This window comes from Pseudophryne corroboree, chromosome 2 (genome assembly GCF_028390025.1).
Source record: "Pseudophryne corroboree isolate aPseCor3 chromosome 2, aPseCor3.hap2, whole genome shotgun sequence".
NCBI lineage: Eukaryota > Metazoa > Chordata > Amphibia > Anura > Myobatrachidae > Pseudophryne > Pseudophryne corroboree.
This window is the reverse complement of record NC_086445.1, coordinates 170,877,745-170,893,899: the sequence shown is the minus strand read 5'-3', so window position 1 is coordinate 170,893,899 and position 16,155 is coordinate 170,877,745. Positions and strand designations below refer to the sequence as shown.

General features: G+C 50.4%; 1 long non-coding RNA gene and 2 other non-coding genes across 3 annotated transcripts in view; all 3 read right to left on the bottom strand.

Moving 5' to 3' along the window:
• The window catches only part of LOC135006307 (uncharacterized), a 63,520-nt gene that overhangs the window by 23,419 nt on the left and 23,946 nt on the right, over positions 1-16,155 (bottom strand). The gene's annotated exons all lie outside the window — the stretch shown is intronic.
• On the bottom strand, positions 13,939-14,008 carry TRNAR-UCU (transfer RNA arginine (anticodon UCU)). The gene has a single exon. It is a non-coding gene; the product is annotated as a tRNA-Arg (tRNA).
• TRNAR-UCU (transfer RNA arginine (anticodon UCU)) lies at positions 15,352-15,421 on the bottom strand. Its single transcript has one exon. It is a non-coding gene; the product is annotated as a tRNA-Arg (tRNA).

The window sequence follows — 16,155 nt, the reverse complement described above, 5'->3', positions numbered from 1 at the left end:
TGACTCTGCAGCACCGATTGAGCAAACATGAGGTCCTCATCAGCCAGGGTATCAAACTTGTAGAACTTTGCAAAGGTGTTTGAACCCGACCAAGTCGCTGCTCGGCAAAGCTGTAATGCCGAGACCACTCGGGCAGCCGCCCAAGAAGAGCCCACCTTCCTAGTGGAATGGGCCTTTACCGAATTTGGTACCGGCAATCCAGCCGTAGAATGAGCCTGCTGAATCGTGTTACAGATCCAGTGAGCAATAGTCTGCTTAGAAGCAGGAGCGCCAACCTTGTTGGCTGCATACAGGACAAACAGAGACTCTGTTTTCCTCACCCTAGCCGTTCTGGCTACATAAATTTTCAATGCCCTGACCACATCAAGGGACTCGGAATCCTCCAAGTCCCGCGTAGCCACAGGCACTACAATAGGTTGGTTCATATGAAAAGACGAAACCACCTTGGGCAAAAATTGAGGACGATTCCGCAACTCTGCTCTATCCACATGGAAAACCAGATAGGGGCTTTTGTGAGATAAAGCCGCCAATTCCGACACTCGCCTTGCCGATGCCAAGGCCAACAACATGACCACTTTCCAAGTGAGATACTTAAATTCCACCGTTTTAAGAGGCTCAAACCAGTGAGACTTAAGGAAACGTAACACCACGTTGAGGTCCCAGGGTGCCACTGGAGGCACAAAAGAAGGCTGGATATGCAGCACTCCCTTCACAAAAGTCTGTACTTCCGGAAGAGAAGCCAATTCCTTCTGAAAGAAAATGGATAGGGCCAAAATGTGAACCTTAATGGAGCCTAATTTTAGGCCCAAATTCACTCCAGTCTGTAGGAAGTGAAGGAAACGGCCCAGATGGAGTTCTTCCAGAGGAGCATTCCTGGACTCACACCAAGAGACATACTTCCTCCAAATACGGTGATAATGTTTTGCTGTCACGTCCTTCCTAGCCTTTATCAGAGTAGGAATGACCTCATACGGAATGCCCTTTTACGCTAGGATCCGGCGTTCAACCGCCATGCCGTCAAACGCAGCCCCGGTAAGTCTTGGAACAGACAGGGCCCCAGTTGTAACAGGTCCTCTATGAGAGGAAGAGGCCACGGATCTTCTGTGAGCATTTCCTGCAGATCCGGATACCAGGCCCTTCGAGGCCAATCTGGAACAATGAGAATTGTCTGTACTCCTCTTCGTCTTATGATTCTCAATATCTTGGAGATGAGGGGCAGAGGAGGAAACACATAGACCAACTGGAACACCCACGGTGTCACCAGGGCGTCCACTGCTACCGCCTGAGGGTCCCTCGACCTGGCGCAATACCTCGGCAATACCTCGGAAGCTTTTTGCTGAGGCGTGACGCCATCATGTCTATCTGAGGCAGTCCCGACTGACTTGCAATCTCTGCGAAGACTTCCTGATGAAGTCCCCACTCTCCTGGATGTAGATCGTGTCTGCTGAGGAAGTCTACTTCCCAGTTGTCCACTCTGAAGTGTAGACTGCTGTCAGAGCGCTTACATGATTTTCCGCCCAGCGAAGAATCCTGGCGCCTATGCGCTCCATTGTAACCAATGGTGGGAACTTTGTGGTCAGCGGTGAGGTTACTTTCGGTCAACCGCTGACCACAAAGTTCCCACCATTGGTTACAATGGAGCGCATAGGCGCTACATTGTAACACTGCCGTGTGCTGCCTGTTATACACTACAGGAGCACACAGCCAATCAGGAGGGTGCCACAACGTGGCGCTCCCTGATTGGCTGATGGAACCCTCTTAGACAGAAGTCAGGGGGGGTTCCTGGCATTCGGGGAAAGGGGTCCCATGTGAAAACATGGGGCCCCTTTCAGTGCGAGGTCGGGTGTCCGTTTTGTTATTTTGCAAAGTACCAGGATTACAAATTGAGAAAAAGAGGAGCCATCTACACTGGATTTTGTGAGTATAATTTTTTCAACAGGTACACCATGGATTCTACATGGAGAAGAGGACCGACCCTCGTGTGAACATAGGTAAGTATGTGTATATGGAGGTGTGGATGTATGTATTAAACTTTTACTTTCAAGGTGTGTGTCTTCTGTTTTTATTGGGGTATTTTTTTAGTAGTAGTACTACAGGTACCAGCGGGCCCGGTTTGCCACCGCATGCTGGTACTTGTGGTTCTCCAAGTACCAGCTTGCGGGGGAGGCTTGCTGGGACTTGTAGTACTGCTACTAAAAACAATATTCAATTTTTGACAAAAAGGCTATCAGCCCCCCATCCGCAGCCCTTGGAAGGGGGTCAGCCTCGGGCTTCACCCCTGGCCCTTGGGTGGCTAGAGGGGGAGGACCCCTTGATTGAAGGGGTCCCCACTCCTCCAGGGTACCCCGGCCAGGGGTGACTAGTTGGGTATGTAATGCCAGGGCCGCAGGGACCTAGATAAAAGTGTCCCCCGGCTGTGGCATTATGTATCTGGCTAGCGGAGCCCGGTGCTGGTTTCAAAAATACGGGGGACCCCTACGCTTTTTGTCCCCCGTATTTTTGGAACCAGGACCAGGCGCAGAGCCCGGTGCTGGTTGTTTAAATATGGGGGAACCCCTGACATTTTTTTCCCATATTTTTTCAACTAGGGCCGGCTCAAAGAGCCCGAGGCTGGTTTGGCTTAGGAGGGGGGACCCCACGCATTTTTTTTTAACAAAAATAACAATTTCCCACCCCTTCCCACTGAAAAACATGCACGGATCTCATGGATCCGTGCATGCCTATCCGAACACGGTAAAAAAAAGCAGGTCTGTTTTTTTTTAGCACTTTTTCACGATTTGTATTTTAGCACGGCAGTGTTTGGCTATTGTCGGCAGTGTTTGTGATTTGCACTTTTTAGTAAATGACCGATTTCTACCAAATTCCAGGCGTATTTGACCGATGGTGTATTGATTCGTAATTTTTTCCTAGGACTTCCCAAAAAATACGAATACCCTCATCACTGCCGTGATTTGAGTTTAGTAAATTCCCAAGATGACACTTTGAAGAAAAAACATCATCTCGGTCAAAATCGGGACCTTAGTAAATATACCCCAAGGTCTGTGAGACCTTCCCCAAACAATTCCTCACCCTTGTAAGGTAAAACCTCCATATGCTTCTTCGAGTCGGAATCGCCCGTCCATTGTCGGGTCCATAGGGCTCGTCTAGCCGAAATCGCCATAGCGTTGGCCCTGGAACCCAGTAGGCCAATGTCTCTCTGAGCATCTCTCATATACAGGACAGCATCTTTAATATGACCCAGGGTCAATAAAATGGTTTCCTTATCCAGCGTATCTATATCAGCAGATAAGGTATCTGTCCACGCTGCTACAGCGCTACAAACCCAAGTCGACGCTATCGCCGGTCTGAGTAAGGTACCAGTATGTGTGTAAATAGACTTCAAGGTAGTCTCCTGCCTGCGATCAGCAGGATCCTTGAGGGTTGCCGTATCTTGAGATGGCAGCGCTACCTTTATGGATAAGCGAGTCAACGCTTTATCCACCCTCGGGGAGGATTCCCACCGTAACCTGTCCTTAGTAGGGAACGGATACGCCATAAGAATCCTTTTGGGAATCTGCAGCTTTTTGTCTGGAGGTTCCCAAGCCTTTTCAAATAATTCGTTCAGCTCGTGAGATGGGGGAAAGGTTACCTCAGGTTTCTTTTCCTTATACATGCGCACCCTTGTGTCAGGGACAGAGGGGTCATCTGTGATATGCAACATCTCTTTTATTGCAATGATCATATAATGAATACTTTTAGCCAATTTTGGCTGTAACTTTGCATCATCGTAGTCGACACTGGAGTCAGAATCCGTGTCGGTATCAGTGTCTACTATTTGGGATAGTGGGCGCTTTTGAGACCCAGAAGGTCCCTGCGACATAGTGAAAGGCAGGGTTTGACACCCTGTACACTCCCTGGACTCAGCTTTGTCCAACCTTTTGTGCAATAAATTCACATTTGCATTTAAAACATTCCACATATCCAACCAGTCAGGTGTCGGCGTTGCCGACAGAGACACCACACTCATTTGCTCCACCTCCTCCTTAGAAGAGCCTTCCGCTTCAGACATGCCGACACACGCGTACCGCATACCTCCCAACTTTTGGCTGTCTGAAAGCGGGGCAGGGCCTCGCTCGTGATAGGCATGACCTTGCTCGAGTGGGCGTGGCCTCACCAAACGGCCCGGTTTTCTGCATTTTGGGGGCGTGCCCAGCGCTCCCCAAGCAGCCCCCGCTCCCCTCCTAGCTCTGAATACATGCCGTGCGCGTGCGCACAGCATGTATTCAGTGATCACCGGCTGCTCTGCGGAGACGAGCAGCGGGTGATCAAAGCCTCCCCCCAACTGCCCCCCCACCCCCACCCGTGGGACACTGCTGCCCGCGGGTGGGACAGCGGGACAGGGTCCGAACAGCGGGACTGTCCCGCTGAAAGCGGGACAGTTGGGAGGTACGGTACCGACACACCACACACTCAGGGAATTCTCTATCTGGAGACAGTTCCCCCACAAGGCCCTTTGGAGAGACAGAGAGAGAGTATGCCAGCACACACCCAGCGCCAAGACCCAAGGAAAAAATTACCCAGATAGCGCTTTTAATATATATATATATAACACTGCGCCAAATTATGTGCCCCCCCCTCTTTCAAACCCTCTGTCACCGTGTTCAGCAGGGGAGAGTCCGGGGAGCCAGCTTCTCAGCGGTGTGCTGTGGAGAAAATGGCGCTGGTGAGTGCTGAGGATCAAGCTCCGCCCCCTCAGCGGCGGGCTTCGGTCCCGCTCGATTACTTTCAAAAACTGGCGGGGGATCTCATATATAATGCAGAGCCCATATATGCCCAGATTTTGCCAGATCAGAGGTTTAATTGCTGCCCAGGGCGCCCCCCCTGCGCCCTGCACCCTTACAGTGCCTGCCGTGTGTGTGTTGTGCGGGAGCAATGGCGCGCAGCGTTACCGCTGCGCGTTACCTCAGTGAAGATCCGAAGTCTTCTGCCGCCTCTGAAGTCTTCTTTCTACTCATACTCACCTGGCTTCTATCTTCCGGCTCTGTGAGGAGGACGGGGGCGCGGCTCCGGGACGAACAGCTAGGAGAGACCTGCGTTCCGACTCCCTCTGGAGCTAATGGTGTCCAGTAGCCTAAGAAGCAGAGCCTAACAGTTAAGTAGGTCTGCTTCTCTCCCCTCAGTCCCTCGATGCAGGGAGTCTGTTGCCAGCAGGCTCCCTGAAAATAAAAAACCTAACAACATTACTTTCTTTCAGGAAACTCAGGAGAGCTCCCTGTAATGCACCCAGTCTCCTCTGGGCACAGTATCAAACTGAGGTCTGGAGGAGGGGCATAGAGGGAGGAGCCAGTGCACACCCATATCTAAAGTTCTTTTTAGTGCCCATGTCTCCTGCGGAGCCCGTCTATTCCCCATGGTCCTTACGGAGTCCCCAGCATCCTCTGCAGACAGAGCAATTAGTAACTAATTAAGTCACATTTACCATGCAAAAAATAAGAATTTACTTACCGATAATTCTATTTCTCGGAGTCCGTAGTGGATGCTGGGGTTCCTGAAAGGACCATGGGGAATAGCGGCTCCGCAGGAGACAGGGCACAAAAGTAAAGCTTTTACAGGTCAGGTGGTGTGTACTGGCTCCTCCCCCTATGACCCTCCTCCAGACTCCAGTTAGGTACTGTGCCCGGACGAGCGTACACAATAAGGGAGGATTTTGAATCCCGGGTAAGACTCATACCAGCCACACCAATCACACCGTACAACTTGTGATCTAAACCCAGTTAACAGTATGATAACAGAGGAGCCTCTGAAAGATGGCTTCCTAAACAATAACCCGAATTAGTTAACAATAACTATGTACAAGTATTGCAGATAATCCGCACTTGGGATGGGCGCCCAGCATCCACTACGGACTCCGAGAAATAGAATTATCGGTAAGTAAATTCTTATTTTCTCTATCGTCCTAAGTGGATGCTGGGGTTCCTGAAAGGACCATGGGGATTATACCAAAGCTCCCAAACGGGCGGGAGAGTGCGGATGACTCTGCAGCACCGAATGAGAGAACTCCAGGTCCTCCTTTGCCAGGGTATCAAATTTGTAAAAATTTACAAACGTGTTCTCCCCTGACCACGTAGCTGCTCGGCAGAGTTGTAATGCCGAGACCCCTCGGGCAGCCGCCCAAGATAAGCCCACCTTCCTTGCGGAATGGGCCTTAACAGATTTAGGCTGTGGCAGGCCTGCCACAGAATGTACAAGTTGAATTTTGTTACAAATCCAACGAGCAATCGACTGCTTAGAAGCAGGTGCACCCAACTTGTTGGGTGCATACAGTATACACAGCGAGTCAGATTTTCTGACTCCAGCCGTCCTTTAAATGTATATTTTTAAGGCTCTGACAACGTCCAACAACTTGGAGTCCTTCAAGTCGTCTGTAGCCGCAGGCACTACAATAGGCTGGTTCAGGTGAAACGCTGATACCACCTTAGGGAGAAAATGCGGACGCGTCCGCAGCTCTGCCCTATGTCGAATGGAAATTAAATAAGGGCTTTTATAAAACAAAGCCGCCAGTTCAGATACTCTCCCGGCCGAAGCCAGAGCCAGTAACATAGTCACTTTCCATGTGAGATATTTCAAATCCACATTCTTTAGTGGTTCAAACCAATTGGATTTGAGGAAATCTAAAACTACATTTAGATCCCACGGTGCCACCTTAGGCACCACAGGAGGCTGTATATGCAGTACTCCTTTGATAAAAATCTGGACCTCAGAGACTGAGGCCAATTCTTTTTGGAAGAATATTGATAGGGCCGAAATTTGAACCTTAATAGATCCCAATTTGAGACCCCTAGACAATCCTGATTGCAGGAAATGTAGGAAAACGACCCAGTTGAAATTCCTCCATCGGAGCACTCCGCTGCTCGCACCACGCAACATATTTTCGCCAAATACGGCGATAATGCTTCGCGGTGACTTCCTTCCTTGCCTTTATCAAGGTAGGAATGACTTCTTCTGGAATGCCTTTTCCTTTTAGGATCTGGCATTCAAACGCCATGCCGTCAAACGCAGCCGCGGTAAGTCTTGAAAAAGACAAGGACCCTGCTGAAGCAGGTCCCTTCTCAGAAGTAGAGGCCACGGATCGTCCGTGACCATCTCTTGAAGTTCCGGGTACCAAGTCCTTCTTGGCCAATCCGGAGCCACTAGTCTTACTCCTCTTTGCCGTATAATCCTCAATACCTTTGGTATGAGAGGCAGAGGAGGAAACACATATACCGACTGGTACACCCAAGGTGTTACCAGCGCGTCCACAGCTATTGCCTGCGGATCTCTTGACCTGGCGCAATACCTGTCCAGTGTATTGTTGAGGCGAGACGCCATCCTGTCCACCATTGGTTTTACCCAACGGTTTAATAGCATGTGGAAAACTTCTGGATGAAGTCCCCACTCTCCCGGGTGAAGGTCGTGTCTGCTGAGGAAGTCTGCTTCCCAGTTGTCCACGCCCGGGATGAATACTGCTGACAGTGCTATCACGTGATTCTCCGCCCAGCGAAGGATCCTGGCAGCTTCTGCCATTGCCCTCCTGCTTCTTGTGCCGCCCTGTCTGTTTACATGGGCGACTGCCGTGATGTTGTCCGACTGGATCAACACCGGTCTTCCTTGAAGCAGAGGTTCCGCCTGGCTTAGAGCATTGTAGATTGCTCTTAGTTCCAGAATGCTTATGTGAAGAGACTTTTTCAGGCTCGACCACACTCCCTGGAAATTTCTTCCCTGTGTGACTGCTCCCCAGCCTCTCAGGCTGGCATCCGTGGTCACCAGGATCCAATCCTGCATGCCGAATCTGCGGCCCTCCAATAGATGAGCCTCCTGCAACCACCACAGAAGGGATACCCTTGTCCTCGGCGACAGGGTTATCCGCAGGTGCATCTGAAGATGCGACCCTGACCATTTGTCCAACAGATCCCTTTGCATGGAATCTGCCGAAAGGGATTGCTTCGTAAGAAGCTACCATTTTTTCCCAGGACTCTTGTGCATTGATGTACAGACACCTTTCCTGGTTTTAGGAGGTTCCTGACCAGGTCAGATAACTCCTTGGCTTTTTCTTCGGGAAGAAAAACCTTTTTCTGAACTGTGTCCAGAATCATCCCCAGGAACAGCAGACGAGTTGTCGGCATTAATTGGGATTTTGGAATATTCAGAATCCATCCGTGCTGCTTTAGCACCTCTTGAGATAGTGCTAAACCCATCTCTAGCTGTTCTCTGGACCTTGCCCTTATTAGGAGATCGTCCAAGTATGGGATAATTAATACGCCTTTTCTTCGAAGAAGAAATATTATCTCGGCCATTACCTTTGTAAAGACCCGAGGTGCCGTGGACAAACCAAACGGCAGCGTCTGAAACTGATAGTTTTGTAAAACGAACCTGAGGTACCCCTGGTGTGAGGGGTAATTGGAACGTGGAGATACGCATCCTTGATGTCCAAGGATACCATAAAGTCCCCTTCTTCCAGGTTCGCTATCACTGCTCTGAGTGACTCCATCTTGAACTTGAACTTCTTTATGTACAGGTTCAAGGACTTCAGATTTAGAATAGGCCTTACCGAGCCATCCGGCTTCGGTACCACAAAAAGAGTGGAATAATACCCCTTCCCTTGTTGTAGAAGAGGTACCTTGACTATCACCTGCTGAGAATACAGCTTGTGAATGGCTTCCAAAACCGTCTCCCTTTCTGAGGGGGACGTTGGTAAAGCAGACTTCAGGAAACGGCGAGGTGGCTCTGTCTCTAATTTCAACCTGTACCCCTGAGATATTATCTGCAGGATCCAGGGATTTACCTGCGAGTGAGCCCACTGCGCGCTGTAATTCTTGAGACGACCGCCTACCGCCCCCGAGTCCGCTTGCGAAGCCCCAGCGTCATGCTGAGGCTTTTGTAGAAGCCGGGGAGGGCTTCTGTTCCTGGGAAGGAGCTGCCTGTTGCTGTCTCTTCCCTCGTCCTCTGCCTCGTGGCAGATATGAATAGCCCTTTGCTCTCTTATTTTTAAAGGAACGAAAGGGCTGCGGTTGAAAGGTCGGTGCCTTTTTCTGTTGGGGAGTGACTTGAGGTAGAAAGGTGGATTTCCCGGCCGTAGCCGTGGCCACCAAATCCGATAGACCGACCCCAAATAACTCCTCTACGCATCGCCTGTCCACTGTCGTGTCCATAAAGCATCCTCTGGCCGAAATGGACATAGCACTTACCCGTGATGCCAGTGTGCAGATATCTCTCTGTGCATCACGCATATAAAGAAATGCATCCTTTATTTGTTCTAACGACAGTAAAATATTGTCCCTGTCCAGGGTATCAATATTTTCGATCAGGGACTCTGACCAAACTACCCCAGCACTGCACATCCAGGCAGTCGCAATAGCTGGTCGTAGTATAACACCTGCATGTGTGTATATACCTTTTTGGATATTTTCCATCCTCCTATCTGATGGATCTTTAAGTGCGGCCGTCTCAGGAGAGGGTAACGCCACTTGTTTTGATAAGCGTGTTAGCGCTTTGTCCACCCTAGGAGGTGTTTCCCAGCGCTCCCTAACCTCTGGCGGGAAAGGGTATAAAGCCAATAACTTCTTTGAAATTAGCAGTTTTTTATCGGGGCACCCCACGCTTCATCACACACGTCATTTAATTCTTCTGATTCGGTAAAAACTACTGGTAGTTTTTTCACACCCCACATAATACCCTGTTTAGTGGTACCTGTAGTATCAGCTAAATGTAACATCTCCTTTATTGCCAAAATCATATAACGTGTGGCCCTACTGGAAAATACGGTTGATTCGTCACCTTCACCACCGGAATCAGTGCCTGTGTCTGGGTCTGTGTCGACCGACTGAGGCAAGAGGCGTTTTACAGCCCCTGACGGTGTTTGAGGCGCCTGGACAGGCACTAATTGAGTGTCCGGCCGCCTCATGTCGGCAAACGACTGCTTAAGCGAGTTGACGCTATCCCGTAATTCCACAAATAAAGGCATCCATTCTGGTGTCGACCCCCTAGGAGGTGACATCCTCATATTTGGCAATTGCTCCGCCTCCACACCAATAACGTCCTCATACATGTCGACACACACGTACCGACACACAGCAGACACACAGGGAATGCTCTATACGAAGACAGGACCCACTAGCCCTTTGGGGAGACAGAGGGAGAGTCTGCCAGCACACACCAAAAAGCGCTATATATGACAGGGATAGCCTTATGATTAAGTGCTCCCTTATAGCTGCTTTTATATTAATATATTGCCATTTATTTTGCCCCCCCTCTCTGTTATACCCTGTTTCTGTAGTGCAGTGCAGGGGAGAGACCTGGGAGCCTTCCTGACCAGCGGAGCTGTGACAGAAAATGGCGCCGTGTGCTGAGGAGATAGGCCCCGCCCCTTTTTCGGCGGGCTCGTCTCCCGCTATTTAGTACATTTAGGCAGGGGTAAATATCTCCATATAGCCTCTGGGGCTATATGTGAGGTATTTTTAGCCTTTTTAAAGGTTTTCATTTGCCTCCCAGGGCGCCCCCCCCCCAGCGCCCTGCACCCTCAGTGACTGCCGTGTGAAGTGTGCTGAGAGGAAAATGGCGCACAGCTGCAGTGCTGTGCGCTACCTTAAGAAGACTGCAGGAGTCTTCAGCCGCCGATTCTGGACCTCTTCTTGCTTCAGCATCTGTGAGGGGGCCGGCGGCGTGGCTCCGGTGACCATCCAGGCTGTACCTGTGATCGTCCCTCTGGAGCTTCATGTCCAGTAGCCAAGAAGCCAATCCATCCTGCACGCAGGTGAGTTCACTTCTTCTCCCCTCTGTCCCTCGTTGCAGTGATCCTGTTGCCAGCAGGAATCACTGTAAAATAAAAAACCTAAGCTAAACTCTCTAAGCAGCTCTTTATGAGAGCCACCTAGAATTGCACCCTTCTCGGCCGGGCACAAAAATCTAACTGGAGTCTGGAGGAGGGTCATAGGGGGAGGAGCCAGTACACACCACCTGACCTGTAAAAGCTTTACTTTTGTGCCCTGTCTCCTGCGGAGCCGCTATTCCCCATGGTCCTTTCAGGAACCCCAGCATCCACTTAGGACGATAGAGAAATTAAATTAGGATGAGACACTAAGACAAAATGTAGGCTTTAATTAAGTTTAAAACCACACTCACTTCAACAGATGAGGATTGCTGTGGACTTATTGCTTATCTTACTGTAATAAAGCAAAAAGATTACAGCAGCAACATTACTACAGTATTACAAGGGATGCAGACAATATACCGGCGTTCAAGAGACCGACAGCCGACATTTTACCGACAAAGTGAATCCCGACACCCGCCCGGTATTCCCACTTGGTTGGTGGGTCCACGCCACCAACTGGGTGAGAATAGAACCTGTGGCGAGCTGAAGAGATTCCAGCAGACGGGATGCCGCTGTGGGATATAGTATGTATCCCTATTACAATAAGTTGGAGGGATTCAGGGGGTCATTCAGATCTGTTCGCACGCTGCCTTTTTTCGCAGCCGTGCGATTGGGTCTGAACAGCACATGCACCGTAATGTGCAGGCGCGTCGGCCGCCGGGGATCGCCGGCAAGCGACATAACTTATGAAGAAAGCATTTGCACTGGCGATCGCAAGAAGATTGACAGGATGAAGGCGTTCATGGGCGGCAACTCACCGTTTTCAGGGAGTGTTCAGAAAAACGCAGGCGTGCCCAGCCATTCGAGAGGAGGATTCCTGACGTCAGCATTGGCCCGGATTGTCGCAGGCGTGCCCAGCCATTCGAGAGGAGGATTCCTGACGTCAGCATTGGCCCGGATCGTCACAGGTGTGCCCAGCCATTCGAGAGGAGGATTCCTGACGTCAGCATTGGGCCGGATTGTCGCAGGCGTGCCCAGCCATTCGAGAGGAGTATTCCTGACGTCAGCATTGGCCCGGATCGTCGCAGCGGCTGAGCAAGTCCTGGGCTGTGCTGTGCAGCTCACTGCACAGCCGATCGCACCACTGCACAGCGATTACCCCCTTTCGAAGAAATCCAACATGTTGGAAATCCTCGATTCACTGATGCCCACTAAACAAGTATGGGGATTTGATACATGATGTATTTTGCAGATTCCCCCGACCGATCACTGATCATCAAGGTTTTTCCAATTTGTGGTTTTGATCCCTGATTGCCTTGATGTTGGCAGAATGGGGAATCAGCCCATAGGGGATCAGTACGAGATCCTGGCGGTCGGGATCCCAGCGGTCAGCAGACAGACGCCAGGCGCCCGACAGCCGGTATCCCGGCGGCGATCGCAGAGTGCCCCCTCGCGGGCTCGCCACATTTCGGGCCCAGTGCCGACCTTCGGTCGCCACAGGTTTCTATTCCCCTCTGGGTGGTGGCGTGGACCACCACCCAAGAGGGGTAACCAGCCGGCGGTCAGGACTCCGACTGCCGGTATTTCAGCTGGTGTCAGGATCCCGGCGTCGGTATCCTGACCACCGGGATCCCGACAGGCGGTCAATTGACTGCCTCCCGCCCATAGATATATGGGCCCCTTAGTAATAGGCTTACCATACTATCCCTTTATACCGGGACATTCATGGATTACACAGGTTCTGTGGCTGATTAAAAGCAGGTGAAATTCAGGCTTGAAGTCAGACAGCCACATGACCTGTGTAACTCATGAGTGCCCCGGTTTAAAGGGATAATAAGATTTTAAACCTACCGGTAAATCTTTTTCTCCTAGTCCGTAGAGGATGCTGGGGACTCCGTAAGGACCATGGGGTATAGACGGGCTCTGCAGGAGACATGGGCACTCTAAGACTTTAGATGGGTGTGAACTGGCTCCTCCCTCTATGCCCCTCCTCCAGACCTCAGTTAAAGAACTGTGCCCAGAGGAGACGGACAGTACGAGGAAAGGATTTTTGTTAATCTAAGGGCGAGATACATACCAGCCCACACCATACACACCGTACAACCTGGTAGATACCAAACCAGTTAACAGCATGAACAAAACAGCATCAGCCAGAGACTGATCTCAACTGTAACATAACCCTTATGTAAGCAACAACTATATACAAGCCTTGCAGAAATAGTCCGCACTGAGACGGGCGCCCAGCATCCTCTACGGATTAGGAGAAAAAGATTTACCGGTAGGTTTAAAATCTTATTTTCTCTTACGTCCTAGAGGATGCTGAGGACTCCGTAAGGACCATGGGGATTATACCAAAGCTCCAGACCGGGCGGGAGAGTGCGGATGACTCTGCAGCACCGATTGAGCAAACATGAGGTCCTCATCAGCCAGGGTATCAAACTTGTAGAATTTTGTAAAAGTGTTTGAACCCGACCAAGTAGCTGCTCGGCAAAGCTGTAATGCCGAGACGCCTCGGGCAGCCGCCCAAGAAGAGCCCACCTTCCTAGTGGAATGGGCCTTTACAGAATTTGGTAACGGCAATCCAGCCGTAGGATGAGCCTGCTGAATCGTGTTACAGATCCAGCGAGCAATAGTCTGCTTAGACGCAGGAGCGCCAACTTTGTTGGCTGCATACAGGACAAACAGTGCCTCTGTTGTCCTAACCCGAGCCGTCCTGGCTACATAAATTTTTAAGGCCCTGACTACATCAAGGGACTTGGAATCTTCCAAGTCACCCGTAGCCACAGGCACCACAATAGGTTGGTTCATATGAAACGACGACACCACCTTAGGTAGAAATTGAGGACGAGTCCTCAACTCTGCTCGATCCTCATGGAAAATCAGATAGGGGCTCTTGTGAGACAAAGCCGCCAATTCGGACACCCTCCTTGCAGATGCCAAGGCCAACAACATGACCACTTTCCAAGTGAGAAATTTTAATTCAACCGTTTGAAGAGGTTCAAACTGTCATGACTGTGATTTTGTGAACCCGGTGTTAGTGCAGTCTGTGCGGGCAACTGGGGAACTATGTGAATATTAGGCTGGTCTGTAGTAATCAGTGAGAAGAAGGAGCAATCCCTGACCGGGGATTGAACCCGGGCCTCGGCAGAGAAAGCCGTATCCTGACCACTGGATCACCAGGGACTTTGATAGCAGGATGAATGTATAGGTGAGACTGTACTGGATATAGTGTCACAGGAGTAGGTGTTTATGTACTCGAGGTTACTGGCAAGATGGTAAGACGGACTGGTTACTGGTGAGACTGGGATGCAACTGTAATGCGTGCTGGTACCGGATATAACTGGAAACGCAACTGAAAGTAGGACAATGACTGTGGCTATAACTCTAATACGAGGCTGAAGAAACCTGCGGCTGTGACTCTCTGGCTGGGCAGCACTCTGTAGACTCTCTGGCTGGGCAGCACTCTGTAGACTCTCTGGCTGGGCAGCACTCTGTAGACTCTCTGGCTGGGCAGCACTCTGTAGACTACCTGGGGTTGGACCCTCTGAACCCCTCACTGGGGCTGGACGCTCTGAACCCCTCACTGGGGCTGGACGCTCTGAACCCCTCACTGGGGCTGTAGACATGGACGCCCCTCCTTGGGCTGTAGACACGGACGCCCCTCCTTGGGCTGCAGACACGGACGCCCCTCCTTGGGCTGTAGACACGGACGCCCCTCCTTGGGCTGTAGACACGGACGCCCCTCCTTGGGCTGTAGACACGGACTCCTCTGACTCTAAATGGCTTGAACATTCTTCTCTGGACACCCAACTTGGGATAAGGTCTTTTAATCACCGGACCCCAGTCATAAATTTGAGTCTCTTTCAGAGTAGCCTTCTTGATACCCCCGTCAGCAGTAGCAGGATCGGCTTTTGTGGATGACTTGTAGACATGAGCACTATGATACTGAGATTTGTCACCATTCCCTGGCTTGCGAAGAATGCAGTCTTTAACAAAATGACCGGAATTTCCACAGTAAAGACAGAGGTGTAGCTCCCTACGCCGCTGACGTTCAGCTTCAGTGAGCTTGGGCCGTGGATAGCTCTGATTAACAACTTTTCCTTGCACAGAGGAAGAGACTCTATTAACTGAATGGGACAAAACAGGATCAACAACGTTGGTAGTATTCCTGAAGAGATCAGGCATCACAGAAAGAATACTAGACAAAAGTTCTTGTAACTGTAATAACATCTGGTAGAAAATCTGCAGTTGGTCAGGAGTCTTAGTGCAGAGAATTTCTGGAGAACGAATTCCGCTGCAGACACTGTGCCAATTGATGCTGAGTCGACTCCAAACCCTCCAATCGTCCCGCAATATTGCTTAGGAGGTCATGCGTCAGACAAACACTTTCGGCCGGGTCCATGGGGCCAGTTCCTACTGTCATGACTGTGATTGACTGAACCCGGTGTTAGTGCAGTCTGTGCGGGCAACTGGGGAACTATGTGAATATTAGGCTGGTCTGTAGGAATCAGTGAGAAGAAGGAGCAATCCCTGACCGGGGATCGAACCCGGGCCTCGGCAGAGAAAGCCGTATCCTGACCACTGGATCACCAGGGACTTTGATAGCAGGATGAATGTATAGGTGAGACTGTACTGGATATAGTGTCACAGGAGTAGGTGCTTATGTACTCGAGGTTACTGGCAAGATGGTAAGACGGACTGGTTACTGGTGAGACTGGGATGCAACTGTAATGCGTGCTGGTACCGGATATAACTGGAAACGCAACTGAAAGTAGGACGATGACTGTGGCTATAACTCTAATATGAGGCTGAAGAAACCTGCGGCTGTGACGGTAGAGCACTGCAGCTGTGGTTTCCAGTTGAGACTGTAGAACACTGCACCGTGCCTTTAAGATGAAACACTGCAACTGTGCCTTTAAGTGGAGATGGTGGAATACTGTACTGTGCTTTTAAGATGAAACACTGCAACTGTGCCTTTAAGTGGAGATGGTGGAATACTGTACTGTGCTTTTAAGATGAAACACTGCAACTGTGCCTTTAAGTGGAGATGGTGGAATACTGTACTGTGCCTTTAAGATGAAACACTGCAACTGTGCCTTTAAGTGGAGATGGTGGAATACTGTACTGTGCCTTTAAGTTGAAACTCGTGGAAAATAAGAATTTACTCACCGGTAATTCTATTTCTAGTAGTCCGTAGTGGATGCTGGGGACTCCGTAAGGACCATGGGGAATAGACGGGCTCCGCAGGAGACTGGGCACTCTATAGAAAGATTTAGGACTATCTGGTGTGCACTGGCTCCTCCCCCTATGACCCTCCTCCAAGCCTCAGT